General features: G+C 44.6%; 1 protein-coding gene across 1 annotated transcript in view; it reads left to right on the top strand.

Moving 5' to 3' along the window:
• Positions 1–22,691, top strand: part of LOC138504127 (proprotein convertase subtilisin/kexin type 5-like) — a 1,167,632-nt gene that overhangs the window by 903,707 nt on the left and 241,234 nt on the right. The window lies entirely within an intron of this gene.

Raw genomic sequence — 22,691 nt, 5'->3', positions numbered from 1 at the left:
TTCATATTCAGGCCTTGCCTCTGCATACCGCTTCCTCTTCTCCTCTATTCAAGGGCAATCGTGCCTTTATTCTCACTCCAGGATCCAGATGGGAGTTTTGTTGATTTGTGTTTAAGTTCACAGAGAAACTAGCATTGTCTTGAGCTAAATATAGAAAGGCCTTTCAACATTGTTTTGAGTTTCATAGCTGACTGAAATATCATCATCTTGGATTCCCATATATTCAGACACTGCTTTCGTTGGAGGGAGTTCCCCCATGGGAATGAGTGTCCTTGTCCCCTCCTGACAGTAGACACTCCCAGTGGGGTCCTGCTTTACCAAACCTCTAGGGAGGGTTTTGCTTAGTGGGCTCACCTCCCTAGCCTCAAGGGACAGGCTCCCCCAAGGGAAGAAGGGACAACATCTCCAGATTCGTCACACTGATTAATAACTTGCCAATTGAAATGTCACCCTTGGTAAAATTGCAGTTACTATTGAATCCTACGGCGAGAGGAAATAACATTCATTATCAGGCCCTCCCTAGCTAAGGAGACTTTCTAGAAGCTGCTGCTCAAGCTTATAGGGGCATGCTGGGAGAAAAGCTCTGGGGCAAACCAGGCAATTGCCTTGAGAGCAAGATGATGCTGTGCAACATAAGTTCGAAACTTGGTCTGACAGCTGGAGCAGTTCAATAATAAGCACTTTATAAATGGCCAATAAAATACAAAGTGAGGGGGATGGGTGTATGAAATAGCTGTATTATTTTTGATATGTAAAAGTGTAACTTCTTGTCCGCCAGGGCTCCATCAGTTCCTTGGAAATATGGCTAGATGCAGTTTCACCTGTGCACGCATCCGGAAATTCTTGATAGTTTTGCAGGCTCTATGATCAATTAAATAACTTATTTAGAAAAATTAGAAGTTATCCCTTTCTGAGGCTGGGCAGCCCAAGCCTCACATCCAAGTGCTGAGGTTATCCAACTAAGTACATATTTGACGTTTGCAGTCTTTTCACTCTTATGGTGAGTGCTGTGCATCTACTTATGTAATGGGAATCAAGCCCAGCGTGCGTTGTGCTCTGATATATTGCATGATTGAATTACTATTACTGACATTTGTAGCCAATGTAAAATCTTGCAGCCCGCAATCCACATTGGTGTTTTTTGTATGCATCCCCTTTCTAATACGTCACATCTTCACAGAAGTAGTTGCATTGTGTATATACTGACTGTGACAGTGATGTATTTATAAAGCACCTTTACAAACCAGCATGGATGCAAAGGACATCTGAGACAATGTTGGGTGACCCAATGTACAGATTAGAAAGATCGTGTAAAGTATCATTTGGGGCAGACAAACTGACATTTAAGTTAGGGTTGGTGTGGAAATATCTGCTGGAAGTAGCAATGCATTCTAGCACTGTAAGCAAAGAACAGCATCACTATGAGTGACCAAGACGATAACAAAAATGTGAAATTAATTTTTATATATGTTTTATCATTGTTCTACATTGATCTTATGTGTCTTTTTCTTCTTGCAAAGGTTTTATTTCTTTTGTGATCTTAAATCAACATGTGTGTGTACTGTCATTGTTTTGTGTTGATCTTATCTACATGTTTGTAAAGATTACGTTATGAATCAACACAATAAAAAATAAAAAAACGAACAGCATCTAAAACGTAGCTATAATACTCCAGATAAAGCCCCTAAAACTTGATGAAATGCATGTGGCAGCCAAATCGTATTCCTCTTTTCAAAATAATAAACATTCCTTGTATTGGTTTGGCATGTATGCAGGTTAGTGGATGCTTGAATGTATGTGTGGGATATATTGACCCACTCAACTGCATTGCCCCACATCATTAAGCTGCATTTGCGCAGAAACAACCACAAAAGAGTTGCGCTGGCTCCTGTGAGCGCAATTGCTCAAAACTGCGTTCAACAACAACAAAAATGGCTGCACCATCCTGCCAAGCACACATCGCGCAGGATGGAATAAAGAGGGCACATTGAAGGAGATTGCCAGTGTGTTCCGACATAAATAAAAGGAAGAAAGTGGAAAAGGCACCTTTCCTTGCTGCCAAAGCCAAAATCCCCATTGAAAAGAAACCCATTTACACCTTTAAGAAAAGAAATGCAGCTTTGACGCTAAATTCCCTTTGTTCATTAAAGCCACTGGGATTTATAAGCCCTACCAAGCCCTGTGTGTCTCACTGTGCCTCAGAAAAACCAGACATGATTCTGAATTAACAACCTCAGTCAAACCAACTCTAAAAAAATCAACCAGGAACTTTACTTTTACTTACATGGGAAATGCGTTCATTTTCTTTGCAAAGGTATCCAAAACTCAGCTGTTCAGAGAGAGACTCTAACTAGCTGAGCCATATCTGTGTCAATTTATCTGTACTGCAGAGCAACTCCAGCATTTCAAGAGAATAACTATAGCTGTGAGGCAGTGTGTGAATCTGCTGGAGATGAAAAGTTGAATTTAAGAAGGAAAGGCCAGCTGCCCCACATGTTAAAAAAAAATGGCTTTTGCAAATTAAAGAAAAACAAATGCCTGTGTTTTGGAACAGTACACTGGTGAAGGAAAGCCTACCAGTTGTTAGCAATATGAAGGGGGTTGTTGATGGTGAGACTATATAGCGTGGGTTATTTTATGCAACAGGCTTGCTTTAATTCTGGATCTAAAATCAGAAATTAAAGATTAAAACAATGGTGGCTGGAGTTGCAATTTAAAAAACAGGTTTTCTGCTTGGAGGGGTGGCACCAAAAGGAGGGCTCTCTCTCAGTAGATACTGACTGCCCCCTGATAATTACAGGCTTGAACAGACTTACGTCTCTGCTGGGACCCTGACAATGAAGCACCCAGGAAAGGAAGCCTGAGGTGTGAAGGGGCAATATAACTTCAATTAAGGGAGAACCCCTCACCATGATCTGAAGGAAATGACATTTGGCAGCAGTTGACGTTAAAGAAATAAAAATGACCCAGGGACAAAAGAGACTGCGATTTGTTCCTAAAGACTATTTCAGGAATAAACTTTAAAGACTTCTATCTTTGCTGCAAGAAATGGAAAATTGTAAAAATGTTGCAGTTTAAAATTGATTTTTGTTGTGCTTTCTTTTGAGACATGGTAGAAGTCACTGACACATTGGGGACAGAAAGACAAAGTATTGAGGATAAATCGAAAAGTATTAATGTTGCAAGCATACATTTTTGTACATACATCCCTTGGGATAATTCACACCTGTGTATACAATTATGAAATTTTAGGCAAAATCTTACATGTTTAAAATTACCAAAATGTGTCAGAAGGGCGAAAAAAGGTCCCACAGACTTGAGAATTGGACTAATATGTGCTGCACATAATATGTAACCTGTGTATATATTTTACTAAGTGATTGCAATTGTATAAATGTCTGTTTTTGGCTAAATCAGATTTTAAGTAAAGTAAATGTGGGAGTTTTTGGACATTGTAAAACTTGACTCATAAATCTGACATCATTCCCTTGGAAATCCAACCAGTTGAGAGCAAGGCGGAGACTAGAACCCCTGCCCAATCCAACTGGTTTATGGGCGTGTATAGTTAACCCTGCCCAGCCTATACTTTGATGTCATCATGCACTATAAATAAGGGTCCCTGACAAGACTCTAGACACAGTCTTCCTGATTTCCTGCGCTGCATTCCTGTACCCATCATCTTCCAGATCCAGACTCCAACTGCCAGTCCAAGCATTGCTTATCCTACTCCAGGGCCCACTGCAGCACCCAAGCAGTGCTGATCCAATTCCCAGCAAGGCCTAGCCTATAAAAAAAAACACTACATTTCCCATTAACAAGTGCAAAAAAAACTGATACCTTTTGGCATCCTGATCCGGCCTGGCTTGCTGCCACTCACTGCATGCTGCTGCAATATTACTACCCTGATGACCCATGGTATCCATTGAACAGAATTGCCTGTCCAGAAGTGCTACCCGGTAACCAGAACTGCCCAGCTGTTTGCCAGGCGCCCTGCCGTGTAGTGACCAGAACCGGTGACTGTCCAAAATCCAGAAACTAAAAAGTGGACTGTGAGTATCAATAGAATCCCATAGAAATTCATAGTACAGCTTGCCTTGCTTTGGCTGATCCCCATCTCTAAGCTATCCTGTTCTGACCCTGATATCCTGTTAAAATTGTCAGTATTCTTGCAACCCTGCCATTGATTGTTAGTGCTAGCGCCATCTCTTTAGTAATTTTGTCTTGTGAAATCCTAAACTATTAATCCTATTTTGAGTGATCAGACTGGTTCCGCCAGGGTGGGCGCTGGGCGAGAGGGTTGAACTCGCGAATCAACCCTGGAGCTTACTGTGTCCCTTCTGTGTGGCCTACCCTGAATACTGCAGTGTGGAGTAAACCTATTCTTGTCACAACTGATTTTCCTATCTTTTTCGCACCTTCATTTACTCAAAGTGCACCTTCTTAGATCTTCAATTTACCAGCTAGAGACTTACTTTTACTTCCATAGTATACCTGTGATATATATCTATCTCCCTACCTAAAAACCGCATCGGGATTTACAATATTTCACCCCGTTTTTCAAAGGAACCTTTTTAGTAAATGTACACGGAAAATGGAAATATTTGCAAAGTTTCCAACGTGTCATTTTGATTGTAAACTGTTTTAAATCTTTCATGCATTTTTCAAACTGTATGCTCTTGTTAATCCATTGCTTGTGATTGTTACTACCTTTACATTCTTGCTTTAGTGAAGAACTGTATTTGTTTCAAGGTTTTTGCACACATTCATTATTTTATTCATTCATCTCGAGTATCCTTTTTAATATTGCAAGGGTTCCAAATCTGTTTTTTCACTCTAATTTGGGGAGGGAAGGTCGGATTTGGATTCCGTTTTCAGCTTCTTATTCCTGATCACCTTCTGCTTCCGTATATCCATTCAGAATTGTGTGGGTTGACGGAACTTTGCAGGGGAAAATCCTAACATCGAGTGCTATCTGTCCTAAAATAAAAGTGCTCCTATTCTGCTGTACTGTGTATGTACTCGACTAAAAAGTCAAACCCAGTGCATTGCCCACATTCTCATTTATAAATACCCTGTGGTGATTGCTGCCCCATATTAAAAGTGTCTGATTTCTTTTGAATTTTAAATAAATAAATATTGCATTTGCCCAACCAGCCTGGTTCATGGTCCATTGTGACCCGGGGTATCTGAAAAGCGGGTGTGATATGAGTGGTGTATTATCCCAAAATTGAATCCACATAAATAAGGAGAAAAGCACCTCAGTTAGGCGCTACATACTAGGCTGAGACCACGGTGTGCGTGTCGCCTGATTGAAATCCTTAACATATGAAATCTGGGGTGGGTTTGTATGTGGTTTGATAAACGTCCAAACATCCAACACTTACGATCTTGCTTAGTGATCCATCATCCAACATTTAGTAACCTAAATTGGTCCATTCCAATGCACAATCTGCCTCCGCTATACTGAACTAAATCCACATTTCGGGATGATCTCACTCCACTCCAAACAGTGAGAACATTGATTTGGTATTTAGCACATCGCTCAGTGAGCCATGTTGCAGCACGTTGACAAAGATTACAGTATTAATCATAACTTGAATGTTCATGTAATTTCCCTGTGGCAAGGTTTTGTAGAAAATTATTCTTTGGCAATTTTTCCTGCAGTACTACAATATATTCCATCTATACCAATAAATACATGTTGTCAATACTCAACCACCCAATCTATCATCAATCGATCAACCCACCCACCACTCACTGTTTAACACTTTTAGTGCCGAATCCAGTCAATAGTCAGGGTTGGATTCTCTCACCAATTAATCTATATATCCCTCCTTTGCAGAACCTCTCTTGCACTCTCACTTAACAACCCATTCCTTTTTCACTCGATCACTCTCTGTCTCATGGCAAAGCATGCATCTGGTAAACAATCCTACAGTCACCAATCCATTCATTCAGCGCATATCCTTTCACTCTTGCACTCACCAGTTTATCTACCTTTCCAGAACTCCTCTTCTCGCTCACCATGCAATCGATACACCAAGCCCTTAGTATCTCCCACACTCCTCAATTGATCCATTATTCAACAATTACACATCTCCACTCTGACACCAATCCATCCATAGATTTTCAAATAGCTTGTCAGTCAACAACGAATGCATCCAACTCAACCTGATTCACTCTGGCGTACATATCCATTTATCCACCTCGCACTCTCCAATTTATGCTGTGCTCATTTACTCACTGATTCATCAATTTCTCATCATATTAGTCACTCTCAACCCAACATTCACTCAATTACAATGTCATCCAGCTCTTGCCCTCTCTCATCGTTTAATGTATGTTTTCATCCATCCAAGACTCGCCTTCCCACACATCAAATATTCACTGACGATCTACTTATGTATGCATCCCTCCCACAATACACCCATTGTCTCGTTTTGTAAGGAGTTCTGGTAGGGCAAAGTGTACGAAATGCACCATGTCAGTTGACATTCTGGGACATGGATCACCTCACCACGTTCAAGGTTTTGTCTTCATGTGGTGTGGAAATGCAGAGCTCACAGAAGTCCTTGGTATGTGAGTTTGCCCTTGCCAGGTCTGCCACTTAAGATGAAGGCTGGTGTGGAGAATATGCTGCAGGCATCACTACAGTGTGGCACCATATGCCCGGCATAGCATCCAACATGTGGGCACAAAGTTCCAGATGACACCCCCACAACTTGGTGCACTATGCAGGGCCCCCAAATATCACTGGTCTTTTCAAAATACTTACTAGCATTAGTGACAAGTAGCTTTGTGCAGGTTTGCGGAAGCATGAATTTATGAATGCAGGAGGTTGTATGTGAATTGATGAACATCCATACATCTAACACCGAACATTTTCCTAATTTTTCCCCATTACATCCACCAATTGTTAGGCGTATTCAGTTTCAAAGACCAAACCATCCATTCATCATCAAACACATGCCATCTCACTCAGCATTGAATCCATCCAATACTCGCCCTCTCACTTGCCAATCTTTTCACCAATCCCTCACTAACAAATTCATACAACCTACAGTTAATCGTCAACGGTTGCATCAATTTCTCATCCTCTTAGTCACCCTCTCACAAAAATCCATTATTCTAATATTCACTCCCAAATACATCTATCCATTCATCGCCCTCACTCGTGTATCAATGTATTCATACATTCTTCCAACACTTATCCTATTACAGACTTGCTCACTATATAGCTGTGTATGCATCGATCCCCCATCTGTTTAACTCTCACGCACCAATACACTGACCCAACACTCATGCTCACTGATCTTGTATAGCTTGACATTTCAAAGATATGTTTGTGGTTTTCCTTGAACTGCTCTAACAAAGTACTATCATTAATAATATGACTGATAAATTGATCAATGACAAGACACAACACGTCGTCCATCCCTACATTATCCAAGACATGTTCTCACTCAACAATGAATCCAACACTCCCACTTTCACGTACCAATCGTTTCTTGCATCCTTCACTGTTTAACTCACTCTTTCACCAATTAATGTGGCACTTACTTACCATCCCTTGCATCCGTTTGTTCTCCTTAGTCACTTTCTCACTCACCAAACTATTCATCCAGCGTTCAATCACAAATTCACCCATCTATTAATCCATCACACTCATCAATGCATGGATCTATCCATCCATCATTTACCTGCTCACATTACATTTCACAAACTAAGTATGCATCCATTATTCACTTCTCTCAATCGTCTATAAACACACCAAACATGTTTCCTTCTCATCCACCATTTCATGCATGCACCAATCAAACACAAATGTTACAAATTTTCTATAATTTGAAAAATCTATATCTAAGAAAACATTTGTCTGCATGTATATTAAGGAAACAGCAAATGATACATGTTTTTGTGTTTAAAACATATTTATAAAAACAGATGGAAAGATGTAATCAACACCTAAACATATACATTCCAAACAGCGTGAAAAAGAAATGCTAAAATAAATGCAGTACTGTAACATATGTGGGAAACCTAGGGGGTATTCTCCAATTTAGACCATGAGAGTCCTATTCAGGTGGCCAGGGGAATACCATTGCTCTTGGATCCTAACCCTGGGGGTAGACGAGTGAGAGAGGATCACTTGGGTAGGGGAATCCGGGGTCGCCTTTGTGGGAATGCCCCGGGAGAGACGCAATACTCTGACGGGGAGACAGAAGAGGAGGAAGTAGTCCCGGAGGCCTTCATGGGATATGTTAATTCCTGTTAGCCTAATCCAGGTCACATTTTTCCTAATTCTAATCCCGTCATTAATGTCCTAAGGCAGGGAAAGGAAAGCATCAATTGCCCATGATGGGGATTGTAAGAGAACCCCACTAAAAGCTAGCCAGGAGTCGGTTAATATCCATTCATCCACTACCAATTTAAACAACACGGCATACCATCAAAACTCAGACTTGTATAATCAACCATGAGGAATATGGAAGGGGCAACCATCCCCGCAAAACCAGGCTAGAGGAGTTCCCTATGTCAATTGTTGATTCCCTGATAAAATAGTGGGAAATAGATCTATCTCCAAAACTCTTCCATCACACCCTCCCCATTTCCCACCAATACTGGGATGAGGAAGAGGCAACTGGGAGCTGTAAAGATTACCCATAGAAACAAAATGGGGAAAGTAAGGTAAACCTACCATAGAAAGAACTAAAGTTATCCCACTAATAGTCAGGCAAGGTCAGGCATTTAATAAAGACCACTCGCACCGAACTCCACTTCACTACTTGTTTCAATATAAAAGGTGTGGTTTCAGACAAGGTAATGAGCGAGCTGGGGAGGCTGTCATGAACCGAGAAATCAGGGAGCGCAGAGCAGCAGGGGAAACAGCCTGGAGAAGCACGGCATGCTAAGACGCTGGCCAGGTGTTAGGAAAGGGCTGCAGCGTGGTGAGGGAGCCGTGCCTCCACTGAGCCAGAGGATGGCAGCCTTTATCCTGCTGGTGACATTTCAGAAAGTGCGTGTTCCCTTGGGATGTGTGCCAGTCCCTAGGGTGTCTAAGGGGCAGGTGGTGAGACCCTCACCTCAACCCTGTGTATCCAGTGGAACCGCTTGTCAGTGCGATGCTGCCCGGTGAGTGAGAGAGAAGCTCGAGAGCATGCGTTTGACTGAAGCGGAGCAGGAGAAAGCAGCACGAAGTGGAAGGGCTTGAAAGTGTGTGAAGGACAAAGTGTCAGAAATAAGCTGGAGAAAAGAAATAGAAGAAGGGAAGATATGCTAGTGGCGCGGAAGAGGAGAAAAGTGAAAGGAAAGGCGTATGAACAGTAAAGAGTGTAAAGCGTGCACGATGGAGAGAAATACAAAACGTACATGGTAAAAGGACAGTGTGTTAGGCGTGCAGGAGAAGGAGAAAAATGGATAGTGTAGGAGTGCACGAGAAAGCAAAAGGATGTGAGGTGTGCAAGAGGCATGATTAGAAGGAAAAGGAAAGTGCAAGAAGGCACACTGAAAAAAGTGCAAGAGTGCACAGTGAAGTGAAAGGAACAGAAAAGGAGAGGTGCAAGTTAGCACTGGTAAGAAGCTAAAACAAGAAGGGGTTCAGGAAGCACCTTAAAATGAAAGGTCTAAAGAAGAGCAAGAAATACAGAGAGGGGTTGCAGGTCAGAGTGGTCATGCCTAGGAGGAGCAAAGTACTGTGCCATCTCGAAAGTCTCTGATTTTACCCAGAAAGTGAAGTGTGTGTGAAACAACTATGTTCAAAAGGAGAGGTACATCCTGACAAGTTGAACTGGTGTCTGCAGCTTAAAGTGGCCTAAGCTTGGGGAAGGGAACCCTGAGAGGCCCAACCAAGTTGGAGACCTATTGCTTTTGTAGTATTGAAAGGATTGAAGCTTGCATAAAGGAACTGAGAAGCTTCGCAAAGAACTGTTCTATTTCTTTTGTGGTATTTTGAATTTGGACAAGTTGGAAGGGGCTTGAGCTTGGGGAAAGGGAACACTGAGAGGCCTAATCGTTGGGGAAGGGAACCCAGAGAAGCTTAAAGAAAGGGGGAACTATGTCATATTTTCTTTTGTGGTGTTTTGAACTTGAACACGTTGAAGCTTGTTGAAGGGAGCCCTAAGGAACTTGGAGACATTGAAGGTATTTGAAACCACTACAAGGGCTCTGTGGAGAAGATCTTTCTAACAGCCCTTTTTGATTGAACTAATTTCTGTGACATTGGCCAAACTTCGCCCGGTGAGAAGACCACCTGAAACCATCTTTGATTTCCATTTTTTGTTGAACCACTATTTTCCTTTTTAAAGACTTCCTATCACAATTTTGTAAAGAGTGAGGGCAAGCGTAGATTTAGACACAGACAGACTTTTATTTTGTACTATTAGACTTAGATGGCCTTTAGAAACATCAGTTAAGGGAACCATCCCTTGAGAGTTACGGCCAGTCAGGCATTACACCAACTAAGGAATCTTAGTAAATAAAGGTTCTAAAACAAATGCCTTTGAGTCTGTGTCTCTCTTGATACCATGCCTGTCTCACACATAGCAAAGCCATAGTGTTAAAAATATATATAAAAAAGATATATAAGAAATACATTTATTTCAAACAGCAACATATGTTCTACTTTATGACGCTGACAAAAGGCCCAAAATCCTACATCTACAAAACAAAGCCATACTGCAAATAGTGCATTTTGAGATAAAGACAACATAACTATATCCTTGCAAATATAAATGCTGACGTTTTAACCGAAAATCAAAGCAGTTTGGACGTAACAAGACAAATGCTGGTAATATTTTCAGCAAGGTATCACAGGTCTGTTCATACAAAGGAAAATACAGTCAATATTTGAGCAATGCCACAACCGGTATTATCTCACAGAGGCAAATGCTGGCAAAGCCATCACAATTGTGTGCTTACAGGGGAAAAAGCTGGGGATATTTGGGGTAAGCCATTAGAGAAGTATCCTTGTGGAGGAAATTCTGGCAATATTTGAGCAAAGCCACAATTAATGTTTCTACATTTTCAATACTGCCATTTTGTTCTGTCTAGATTGTAAATTCATCAAATATTTAAAATAAACATGCATTTGGTTTTCTGCATGCATACTGCATGCTTGTTCTGTGCAAACATATGTTTCTACTTTTTTCCACAGTGACATACCCTACAATGGAAAGCATTGCACCCCATCGAGGCACAAAAATAATGAAAAGTTACCAATTAAAAAATAGTTATGAAAATTGTTGATGCCTACTAGTGCCATTGCTGCTTTTATTTATTTTCTCAAACATTTTCCAGAGTTCTTCCTTTTAAACTCTGTGGGTCAGGTTAGATTTAGTTATTATATGAATCCAAATACTACTTTGTATTCTGTGTTTTTATCAGGTTTGGGGAAAGCAGTAGAATTGTAGCTGTCTTCTTAAACATGTGTTTTTTGCCACAGAATTTTGAATTTCACAAAAATAGGCTGACCGACACATTTTTTTTCTCATAACTTCCTATTCAAAATGTTTAACCAAAACTCTCGTCTAGTGTGCACCAAGTTGAAAGTGTGTGTGAAAATTGGCCACCAGGGGGCGCACGGATGTGCACTCCCTCCGTGTGAGCTCCGACACCGAGGTCCGTGAAGTGGTTCTGAGCCCCCACTTCATGACCCCCCCAGGACTGAAGAGTGAGCAGGTGAAGCGCGAAAGTGGCCCCCCTTGCCGGAGAAAACGCGCAGAAAATCGGAGTCATATTCATAGAGAAATAGTCGTGTGTTTCCAGTGGCACCGAGAATTTTAGTCCGACGAAAGTGAGACCGCCACCGGCACACATCTAACTTTGAAGAAAGACGGTCTGACCCTGCGGTCTTGCCGGGGAGCCTTTCTGCATCGAGCACAAATACCCCGTTCTGCTGCCCGACCAACGCTGGCAGTAAGAAGCAGGATGTGACCCCAGCCCACGGAGTATAACGGGACATTGATCCGAAATACACGTACGCCTATCGGCGGTCTCAGCGGACTACTTAATAACCCTCTGCTCGGCTGTGCTCCATCGGGGCTGAGCAGACTACCCCGTGACTCTTTCTACTGTGACCGCGGGTGGCCGCAGTGGGCCTGAGGCCCAAAGGTTGTCAGTCATGGGCCTGTGACCCCCACAAGCCATAGTGTTGCTGGAGAGACACGCCGACAGCCTGTGTGGCACCACCAGCCCCAGGGGCCATACCTTCCGGGGAACTCTTTTGAAACCAGAGAACTCGCATGAATCAGCGTGCTGCCTCGCACGGTCCATTGAGGTGAAGGTAAAGGGTTATTGGGAAGCGAGAATCACACTCCTGATCGTGACTCTACGCGCAGCGTGCCATTCTCAACATATTGTAATCAGCATGCCATGGGCGCAAGTGAGGAGCGGGCCCTTACAAACACCTCTGTGCGGCCAACCAGGCAGGGCTGCGCACCGGACCTGCGATAGAGCCCTTCCTCTGAAGCGGAGAGTTGGCTGTCTGCAGAGTGGGTGCAGTGGAGGGCCGAGCTGGGTCACAAGGGAAGCGGACCTCACTGCCACGGAGCTGATCCCAACATCCCTGCTGCCCCCTCCAGCTCGACACAGACTGCAACGCGGCGGCCCTCGACTGCGCACCACGAGCACTGGAGTGCCACAGTGGAACTTTGCACGAACACAGGGCACACAATATTGAAGGAGCCCAAACGGACGATGCTTCTCCATCCCACGACAACAACTTCATGACAGCGCTCGGACGCCTATGTGTGTGAACCTCAGAACTACTCTCGCCTGGAGTGCGGAGCATCAACACACTTGACGCCTCCACGAGTTCTCCAATAAAAGCACCCGGCACCCTCTAAAGAGGCCAGAGCAACCTGTCTCGAACGGTGCCTGAAGTACAGGAATCCTCAGTTCCTCCAACAATACAGAGTAGAGGGTGCCACACAACAGCAAAAGAGAATACAAGAAGGAGGTGAGTCCACAGAGATACCCACACCGGAATCCAAGAAGAAAAGGGACTTGTGTCCCTGGAATAATTCTGAGGACATCCACAACAGGTACGGATCCCGAATCGGGGGGGGGGGGCAGAGTACTGGTTGCATCCAATACACTACACCTGGAGAAGGTCAGTACTGGGTAACTCACCACCACAGCCTCCAACTTAGGTCGCCATCCAAAGCGGTCCCAACCAGAGGCAATTGTCTCCCCTACCCCAGCTTTGCCCCAATACACAAATATACGGGCAACCACGCCAAGAGGAAGGGTTTGAGGGACCCACAAAAGGCGCCTCCTCCCAGAAAGAGAGCGGAGAACCCCGGCCTATCATTTTAAGGGGTGCCAGAACTGAAGCGCCGCACAAAGAGAGCAGGTGAGGCCAGGAAGGGACAAGGTCAATCGGTACAGTTTCTCTCAAAGACAGAGACTGTAGACGACAGCACAAGAGGGTTGGGCCCCCCTATGCAGTAGGGCATGTGCCCTCAACAACTAATCCCCTAACACCACGTTCAGTGGCACTCCAGACCAAGACGGGAAGCTCCTAGAAACACACAGGCCCTTGATACGGACCACAATTGAAAATTACCTGCATCAAAGGAAGGGGTGAACACAAAGTTCCTCCGCTCTCCTGGCAGAGATATCGGGTTTGAACCGCAAAGCATTCGAAAGGGTTTGCCCCCAGCGTGTATCACAGAGGAGGACCCGCACACCTAGAAGTGAGTGTCCCCTTTTCCTGCTCGCAGAGGTCCGGCACTTTCCATAATCTAGTACAGAACAACAGGAGGAATACACATCTCATCAAAAGCATCTCCTCACGAAATTCCGATGTTCTCATATATGAACATCAAAGAGAGACTTGCACTGTACAAATTCTCCCTCCCTCATCCTCAGAGTGCCCCCCCCCCCTGCGATCTCGAAATGGCAACCTCGGGGGCACAGGGGGCCGCTACCAAAGCTGGCATCGCGGACCTCCTAAGTGAAATAAAGAACATGAGAGCCGATATAGGGGCGAAAGTAGACAAGATAGCACAGAGAATAGACAAGATGGAGGAGAGGATTGAACAGGTAGAACATAATCAGACCTCTCTCGGCACGTTAGAGACCCAGATGGACCACAGAATCACAGAAATTGAAGCAAGGGAAGAGGAATCGCGCATGAGAACGGATGATTTGGAAAACAGAGAAAGGCGCAACAATATCCGCATCTTTGGTATTCCGGAAAGAGAGGGGGAAAAAGAACAAGACCTGAAGAGGACCCTCCATACACTCATGAAACTGTTGTTTAAGGATGAATTGATCGACAAACCCAAACTGGACCGCATACACAGAGCTGGGGGTACCTCAGGAGGCCCCAGAATGGTACTGGCAAGGTACCACAACTTTGCTGACAGAACCAGGGTTCCTGAAAAGGCCAAGCGTAGTGCGCAAATCCCCTTTGAGACAGCATGGATCTCGATTTACCAGCACCTGTCCTCCCTCACCCTGGCCATGAGGAGAAAATGCATCCCCTTCACTAAATGGCTGAAAGAAAAAGGAGTTCGATATAGGTTGGCATACCCCTTTTCATTGACTTTCGAATGAGAAAATAGTACAGTCAAGTCGAAAACAGAAAAAGACATTCGGGACTGCACAGCCGACCTGCTAGGCGACCAGGAGGAAGGTACGAGGCGACGGGATGGAAGTGAGGACAATCGGCAATGGCGCATCAAAGGCCGAAAAGACAGCAAATCCCTGGCTCAAGGAAGTTCAGGAGGATGAATGCATCCCCGGAAGCGGAGGGATAACTCTACGACGGACCCATGTGAAGCGCCACACACTTATAGTGGGAGAGTAGGTAGATTGCTAGGCGAACATCAAACCTAATTCTGGCAGCCGTAAAGAATTCAGGCACGTTCTTGAACGGCACTGGGATGGCTTCAATATGTGTTGATGAGAAGATTCAAGGTGACAAGGTGGGGGGAAGAGGGGCTCAATGGTTAAAAGATGCTTAAATGAAGGGACCGTAGCGGGTTCGGTTCCCATTGGTGGTCCGACTATAGCTGGAAAATGTTCTCCAGGCTGGTTCGGACGCCGCTATGGGCTCAGGGGGGCAAAGGGGAATGGGGGAGGTGGGTGGGCAGACATACATTGTTGCACAAGAAAGGGATAAGTGGTATTTTTGAATATGAAAAAAGGCGGTTTGTTGAAGTCCCTTGGAGCAATGAAGCGAATTGTGAATAGGTAATGGCAATGGTCCCTAGCTTGTCTGGGAGTGCTCCTGACAGGATTTGCTCACTCAATGTAAAAGGGCTCAATTCCCCTACCAAAAGGTCTATGGTCCACATAGAATTCCAAAGATCTGGGATTGCCGTACTTTTCTTACAGGAGACCAAGTACTGTCGAGGGGAGGAACGTAAACTGATACAGCCAAGAGAGGGATGGGAAATTTGGGGATCTGGCCCCATAAAAAAAGCCAGGATGAACATATTGGTTAGGAAGAGGATGGAACTCAAAGTGGCAAAGGTGTGGTCTGACGTGGAAGGCCGAGCATTGATGCTGGTGGGCACTATGAGGGGCCTGAAGGTCACACTAGCCACTTTATATGCCCCGAACGTGAGACAAGCCCACTTCCTACAGTGCACAATATCAAAAATGATGCTAGAAGCCGTCGGACATGTGATAATCGTGGGGGGGATTTCAACATTTGGGCAGATACCACTATAGACAGGCAAACAGCGATCCCTGACCAGTCCGAACCGGCTGACGCCGGTAGGACGGCAATAGCGGAAATTATGAAAACATATAGACTAAAGGAGATATGGAGGACATAGCATCTGAAAACCCTGGGCTTCACCTTTTTCTCTGCACCCCACGGCACATACATAAGAATTGATTACATATATATATCTCGAAAAACTTTGTGGACGTAACAGTCCGTTCTGGAATCGAGCCCATCACTTGGTCCGATCATGACATGGTCTCAGCCAGGGTGTAACTTAGGAGCCTTACCAAAGAGGGGAAGCAAGGGGCGCTGCAACAAGTCCCTGTGGAAGGACTTAGTCTTTGAGGCAGAAATGGTTACAGAAATAGAAGGATATTTTAAGGTGAATGACACGTGGGAGATCTCAACGAAGGTGGTGTGGGAGGTGAGGAAAGCAACCTGGCGGGGAGTATTGATCAGAGAGGGTGCCAAGAAAAAACGAGAGAGAACCCTGATTGAGAACAAATTGAGGGGAGAAGTAACATGCTTATATTGGGAGGCTAGGGCGGCCAGTGAGGAAAGGACGGAGAAGATTGCTCTCGCTAGACAGAAACACGATGAGCTCCGCCTCCTCGAAGAAGCACAAGTAGTTAGGAAACTTCAACTGCTTAAAGAAAAATACTATGAGAAAGGCGATAAGGTTGATGAATTATTAGCATCCAGATTGCGAGGGCAAAGGGAAGAAACATGGGTCACAGCTATTCACGAAGGGGAGGGAGACTCCCAAATCCTACAGGGGGAGGGGATCCCAGAAGCTTTCGCACGGTTTTATCATCACTTATATAGATCTGAAATGAACCATGATGGGGCGGAAATAGACACCTACTTGGCTGAAATACATATGCCAGGTTTGACTGCGGCGGAAGCGAATGCAGTTGATGCCCCAGCACAGCTGAAGAGATCGAAAGCGCAGTCCGGAGGCTACCTTCATGGAAGGCTCCCGGAAATGATGGATATACTGCAGGCTTTTACAAAACTTTTTTGTCCCCCCTCCTCCCCTTCCTCGTCAAGTTGTTCAATGAAATATTGGAGACAGGTGTAGCAGCAGACTCCTTCTCGGAGGCATTGATCTCTTTTATACCTTAGTAAGGAAGGGATCCCAAATGTTGTGGATCATACCGCCCGATATCTTTGCTTAATGTGGATGCAAAAATATATACAAGAATATTAGCGGCTCGCTTTGAGACTTGTATGCCTCGCCTCATACACTCAGATCAGGTGGGATTCATCCAGGGGAGGCAGGGATCCGACACCATGCGGAAACCACTGCATCTGATACACAAATCTAAATCAATGGTGGGGGACCCGGCTCTCCTGTCTGTTGATGCCAAAAAGGCATTCAGCCAGGTCGAGTGAGCATTCCTAGAAGCAGTTTTAGCCAAGGACCGACTAGGAGAGAGATTCAGGAAAGGGATAAAGGTGTTCTACACTTCCCCTAAAGCCGCAGTGTCGGTAAACTCCGACTTCTCGAGGTGGTTCACCCTGAGTAGAGGAACTAGGCAGGGATACCCACTGTCGTCCATATTATTTGCCCTGTCCCTTGAACCTCTTGCAATAGAGATCAGGGCTGATCAACAGGTTGAAGGTGGGGGGAAGAGAATACAAGATTGCCCTATATGCGGACGACATGCTTTTGAATCTTACAAACCCGCTGACCTCAATTACCAAAGCGATACAGACGACTCTCTAGCTTTAAAATTAATAAGAACAAATCGGTTTTGCTCCCCCTGGGAGAACCCACGCAGAGGAATAGGGAGAGATATGCCACACTGGGATAGGAGAGGCCACTTTGAAATATCTGGGGATAAATATGGTGCGACAGTTAGAAAACCTATACAAGGCAATTTCCCCCACCTACTTGAGAAGTTCCAGCTAGACCTAATTAAGTGGCAGAAACACACGGTCTCACGGTCTCATGGATGGGAAGGGTAAATGCAATCAAGATGGTATGTCTTCCACGTTTATTATACCCCTTCCAAATGCTCCCAATTAAGATACCAAAACCCTTCTTCAGGGAAGGGAAAAAAACTAGGATCTCATACGAAGTATTGACACTGCCCAAGGAAAAGGGAGGAGTGGGCCTACCTGACATTGAAAAATACTATGCAGCAGCCCAGTTGAGGGCATTAATCCCACACTTAAGGAACCACACACACTTACAGTGTGTGAATCTTGACAATCACAGCTTCGCTCCTGTCACCCTGGCGGAATGGCTCTGGGTCCCAAAAGATAAATTGACGCAAAGGATACGGCAGCACCCGATCTTGGGCACAATATGGGAAATTTTCAGGAAGGGTACTGACATGCGAGGAATAACGATGTGGCTGTCTCCTTTGAGCCATATATGGGCTCTGGGCATTAGGGAGGAAATCCCAGACCACGGGAGGTTCCTGAGTTTGTTCGCAGCAGGCCTTGAAAGGGTGGGACAACTCTGCGAAGGTGGCAAATTCATTGCGATTACTGACCTCGCAGATGCGCTGTGGATAGGAAAATTGCCAGTATTTTACTTTCTCCAACTCAAAGGCATATTGATGAGAGAAGCATGGAAGGAAAACATACAGAGGGAACTCACCCCCTTCGAAACGCTCCTAAACACCCTATCTGGCACAAAAGGGTTGATTTCAATTATTTATAAAACCCTGATAGACACCCGAGTGGGATCTACGGCCAAACTCTGGCAGAAATGGGAAACAGATATGAAACTGTGTAGGAGCTCCTTCAGGGTCTCTATTTCCTCCCAGTACAAACTGCATACGGTCAAACTCCTTCATAGATGGCAATATGATCCCCACAGATTGTCCAAAATGTTCCAGACAATGAGCCCCGTATGCTGGCGTCAATGCGGTCAAGTTGCAGATTACTGGCACATGTGGTGGGGGTGCCCAAAGGTGAAAGTGTTTTGGGATGAGGTTCTGGGCTGGATTAAAGGCCTCAAGGGAATACAGTATAAGGTGACGTCTTTACTTGTGCTGTTCAGGTTAGAGAAAAATGAGGATATATATGAGAGGGTTACAGGGTTGGCCGGACCTCTTCTTCTGGCAGCTCGGGCATGTATAGTTCTAAAATGGAAAGCAGAGGTGATCCCGAACAAGAAGGAATGGCCAAATGGGGCTACTAGCATTTGTATCATGGAAAAAATCACTGCGGGCCTACATGGGAAGAGCACCCAATATGAAACCCTATGGAAGGACTTCATTGATAAGTATGTAGAAATTACAGAAATAGACATTCCACCTGTGAATACACGCTGTGCAACACAACAACTGTAAATGGGGAAATAGAGACAATGAGATGTTAAACTGTGGACAAAGATGACCCCTTGATATGGCATCTAGAAGAGCACTTATCGACCCTAACTGTTTATCTACACGCCGACCTTCAGTGTGAAATGGAATTCGAACCTGACTATGTATAATACTCTGAGAATATAGGCCCAATAGGAGATTACGAGAGACTGCAACACTGTTCGGGGGGAGGGGAGAAGAGGGCGGGAGGGGTAATGTTTGTTACAGAAGCGGGGATTTTAAGGTTTAGAAGGAAGATCTTTTCTCTCTTTATATGTTGTTTGATGACTATTTCCTCTAAAGCACCTATATCTTATCTGTATCTGTCACATTGAAAATTTAATAAAACCAAATTTAAAAAAGAAAGTGTGTGTGACGCTGGTTAATTTCATGGACATTCCACTTACTGGATTTACATTTTTTTCATTCATATGACAAGGACAGTAATTTGGCCTCGTCAAGGTAGTGCAAAGACCTCTTTTCCAGGCGTAGTGGAAAAGCCTAGAATGGCATGAAGCCAATACCCAGGTTAAATCCCCAACCATGTCCCTGACTCTAATGCCGTTATGCTTTGGTGCAGACAGCAACCTCCAGCCTTACCTTTGGAGTTTGTACTGTGCAAATGGTTTCGGTCTCAGCTGGAATCTGCCGAGGCAGACTGGGAATACAGAGCCAAGGAAAACACAGGTGCAGTCGTGGCAGGAGAGGGAAGTGAGCACTGATAAAGCTCTGGAGGGAACACACCCCGACAACCAGCCACTGTCCCTGGGCTATTCACCTGCTGCCACGGAAAAGAGGCATACATTCCATTGCTGCACACTCCCCCAAGTTACAGCTTGCACCGCAGAGCAGGTAAAGCCCACCAGTGGTGTGCCACATGGTGGGAGACCAGTGCTTTAAGTGGGCCGGGCCCCAGCAGTCTCCACCACAACATTGGCCAGGCACGTTATCCCGTCGCAGCCGCAAAGGAAGATGCGCCCGCCATTAAGTCAGGCAAGCTGACAGAAGTGCCAGCCATGGAGACGCTGTGACTGGCTAGCACTTCTGTAAGTCGCTGTAAATTCCTCTGGTGACCCCTTGCACGGGGTCACCAGAGGAAGTTACTGTCCTTTGTTTCCCCACCCCCTCCCCAGGTCACCGAGGCATCTTTAACCCTCGGCGAACCTGGGGACTCCAACATATTTCGAGGTTTATAAAAGATGGCTTGAAAAGTACACAATTCAACCCATCTTTTATAAAGCTTTGCCGACGGTCAAAGACGTCCTCGGGCTTTGTCCGTCATCAAAGCTTTATAAAAGATGGATTGAATTGTGGACTTTTCAAGCCATCTTTTATAAACCTAGAAATGTTTTTAAAAGATGGCTTCAAAAGTATGCAATCCGCTACCCTTCGGGAGGGATATATAAATGTTATATATTTGTGTGCGTACTTTACTATGGTTTGTGTACTTTTCAAGCCATCTTTCATAAACATAGAATTGTTACATATTTCTATGTTTAGAAAAGATGGCTTGCATAGTACACAAACCATAGTAAGGTACCCAGATAAATGCATACCTTACGGTTTGCATACTTTTTTAGGCCACTCCCCCAAACAGGGGCCCCCCTCGATTTCTTATTCCACTTAAAGCCCTGTGGGGGATAATCCCTAAACCACCAGGAACAATGGGAAGAAGAATGCTCACCCTTGCCCAGAATACTCACAGAACCCTGAGCCTGTACAGAAAGCCATGACTTCTCTTGCCAGCTTTGGCTTCTTTTGATGTTACTGCGCTGAAAAGGGTGGGGCTTAACCTCCCTTTAAAGAATTCCCCATCCACATACACCTCCCAAGGAAAGGAGGCAAGATAGGATTGGCCAGGGGGAGCTGTCCAGTCAATACAGATCGAGGAAAATGTAAGGCGTGAACAGGTGGTATTATGTGTGGGATGCACCAGTGAGGCACGTGGAGATTAAGCTGGAGCACTAAAAGACGATGGAGGAAGGAGTGAAAGGTTTTGGAGACGTAGTTTGAAGAAAGTAAGACATTGGCTTAACAGAGATGGTGGTTCTGCAGTGTGAATGAGCTTGTGTGAGCAAATAGTGAGTAGAGAGTGTAGTGAATGGGGTGTATGTGAGAAGGCTCATAGAGTGGAAGGAGTAATGGTGGTAGCAGTGGGAGGAGGTGAGTGCTAGCAGTGGGAGGAGGTGAGTGGTAGCAGGAGGTTAAGCGTGGTAGCGGGAGGAGTAGAATAGTAGTGGGGAGAACAGTGGTGTGGAGGAGGTTGAGTTGAGTGGTGTAGGAGGAGAGGTAACCTCAAAGGATACATGTGAGATCTAGGAGGAGCTAGATGGTGTTCAGTCATTTGGTCGACTGAAAACTGGTCGAAAGACATTTGGTCGACGCAATTTGGTCGAAAACCAAATGGTCGAATTTTTTTTTATTATTATAGATTTATTTTTCGGGTTTTCGTTTTTTTTAAAAAAGGGTGAAAATAAATTTTAAAAAAAATTCGACCATTTGACTGGTAACCGAGCTAGATAGGAGGGAAAGGAGGGAAAGGCGTGCCAGTGGAGGGTGGAGTAAGGTAGAGGGTGAGGCAGTAAGGGAAGAGGTACGCCTGGGCAGTAGTGAACAAACATTCGTCCCACTGAGTAAGAGTAAGGCACTTCCCAAAACCCACTAGAAGACAAACAACTGGTTAAAGTATAGATAGGTAGGAAGTCCCAGAGGGAGGCAGGTAGCTGACATGTAAGGGAAAACATTTCCACGGAAGATCAGTCTTTATACAGTAGGGTTTACCGATCAGTAGCACTAACGAGGTTAAGGATGCCCGAGTTAGGGAGGGACCACGCAGGAGATGAGAGAGAGAGAGGGAGGGACGGCCCTATGGCCCACAAATGATAATGCAAACCCTTGGACCATCCTTAAATCTGTGATTTTTGTGACTACTTGTTACATTGATATAACAAGGTACATACCAGACCTACATTTCTGGAAAAAGGAACATTTGACACAGCGGTATGGAATAGTATAGCCTTATGGCCCACTGTAGTAGGCTGTACAGGCGGCTGAAGACCTATGTGAAGGGAATCCCTATAACAATTTTACTGGAATTTTACTGGCTGGTATAGACTGCTACATCGGGCCAGAAGGCTATTACCACCTGTGATTTGGGTGAGCTCTATCTTATATGATGGGGTGGCCCGTTAGGGATTGGGGTAGTGAGCCCGCAATTAAATATCCTTCCCGAAGGGTAGCAGGGGAAGGGGGGAATGTGAGAGGTCAATAATGTGAGACTCATGACTGTTTCATTTTCTTAAGATTGTACATTTTATTTTAAACAAAACTATAAAATAAATCATAACTACACCTACTTTACCAGGGGATTCCCTACCTACTCTAGGACCTAAGGGAACACCTCCGAGCATTTACAGAACTAACCCTAACATAAAACAACATAAACATTCAAAGCAACATGAAAACAATATAAATAAAAGGTTACCAAACAACCAGTGTCTTGGATGACTTCCACTGGACCTGGGCAGATCTTGCTCACCCAGGAATGTCCCAAAGTCCATTTCTTCCAAAGAAAAGAGTCTTTTTTTTTTTTTTTAACTTTTATTTATTCAGCTCGGTGACACAAGTACAGGTGAGTCAACATAAACCATACAGGGTAAACAGTAATCAAACAATATGAATACGCATAA

The sequence above is a fragment of the Ambystoma mexicanum genome, chromosome 11 (assembly GCF_040938575.1).
Source record: "Ambystoma mexicanum isolate Mex_15411 chromosome 11, UKY_AmexF1_1, whole genome shotgun sequence".
Lineage (NCBI taxonomy): Eukaryota > Metazoa > Chordata > Amphibia > Caudata > Ambystomatidae > Ambystoma > Ambystoma mexicanum.
This window is presented reverse-complemented; position numbering and strand designations above follow the sequence as displayed.